Source organism: Octopus bimaculoides, chromosome 4 (genome assembly GCF_001194135.2).
Source record: "Octopus bimaculoides isolate UCB-OBI-ISO-001 chromosome 4, ASM119413v2, whole genome shotgun sequence".
Lineage (NCBI taxonomy): Eukaryota > Metazoa > Mollusca > Cephalopoda > Octopoda > Octopodidae > Octopus > Octopus bimaculoides.
In genome coordinates this window covers 38429880-38431676 of record NC_068984.1, presented here as the reverse complement: position 1 = coordinate 38431676, position 1797 = coordinate 38429880, and positions in this window count along the sequence as shown.

The following is a 1797-nucleotide window of genomic DNA, read 5'->3' as shown; positions in this document are numbered from 1 at the left end:
TATATATATATTGTGTTTTAAGTGGTCAGAATGACTCAATTGTCTATGAATTGTTTTTCAGCAAACAATGGTTTTTCAAATGTTTGTTTAGATTTACATAATTCTCAGTAACAAACATTGTTTCATATTTCTTCTCAACAATTGTTCTGTTTATTTTGACAGTTCTGATTAGTTGTCGTTCTGTATGAATTATTGAAAAAAAAATATATGAACTGTCACCTTCAAAATTAGATTTGGCTTTCAAATAATTATACCTTTGTGAAATGGTTCTTAAACTGTAAATGAATTTAACTACACTATTTCCCACAGCTTGTCATTTTTTACAGGCTGTTTTTTTTTTTTAATCTTACAACTGGCCACCACCTCTAAAGACCTTCCTTCCATGTGCTAATCTTTGTCATATTTAAAGCAAAAACTGAAAGATGTCTTATCTACTTCATTTACATTCCTATAAGGTCTATTAACTAACTCATCAATTCTTTTACAATGCAATATGAAAAATTTATGTGCAAAGAGATGTATTCTTTGTCTCCATTTTATCTGTTTTATCAAGTATTTGAAATTCTTTTCTTTATGTCCACCTTACACACACACACACACACACATACACTCACTCTCTATTTCTCTTTCACAACTTTGCTTGATCCACTTTGCCTAACTACCAACAAAAGACAGAACCTACTCTGGCTTCATGGATGAGTGAGAACAATATGACTAAGATCAACAGCTTCCAAAAAAGTAAATTTTTTCCATGGCAAAGAGGACAAAATGGATATGAAACAGTAGAAAAAAAATTGCATTTCATATTGGAAATGCAGTAAAATGTTGTCCACCATAGGAATTCTATAAAACTTCTACCAGGCAGCATTAATGAAGCATTGATATTGTTTTACTGTTCACTTTTCCATGCTCGACTGGCACAAACAGAATTTATCGAGGTAGATTATCTGTGGCTGGATGCCCTTCCTGTTGCCAACCCTTCTTTTCAAGCAAAGTAATATTTTACCCCAAAGCCGTACATGTATTCAGGGAAGCTAGAAGCAAGCAACACAGTATATGTATGTATGTATACAGACACACACATACGACAGTCTTTTAGTTTCTGCCTACCAAATCTACTTGCAAACTTTGGCCAGTATGTGGCTATAGTTGAAGACACTTGCCCAGGGTGCCACATAGTTGGGCACTGACCTTCTTTATCACACAGACATATATTATTTTTACAGTTGTCTTTCCTTCTTTACAAATTTACTCCAATGTTGTGCATTGATTGTACTTCCTATGCACTAATTCTATCCCCCTTCATTCCTACAAAATTAGTTTACTCATCTCTCCCAATAACCTTGAGGAAATGGTAGAGCTAATTAGCTTCTAGATTGACTAAGAAATGGAAGCCGGTCTTTTATATCTTGTCTTAATCATATGAAACCATTTAAAGGTGATTGCAATGAAGGAAAGAGAGCTGAGAATATAGCTTGAATATTAAAATCTACACTGAGCTTACAGCTAATCTTCTAATCTCAAAATTTTTTTTTTAACTTATAATGTGGGCTAATAGATTTCACACATAGCTTTTTGAGTATCCATGCATACACACATGTATGTGTGTGTGTGTGTGTATAAAATATAATCATGGTGAGAGACTCGCCTAACTTAGTTACTATTTCAACATATATTTAGTAAAAACCATCTTAACTGGATTTTGTTCACAAGAAATACAGAATAAGAATTGATATTGAGTTTCTCAGCTGAATATATATATATATATATATATATATATATATATATATATATATA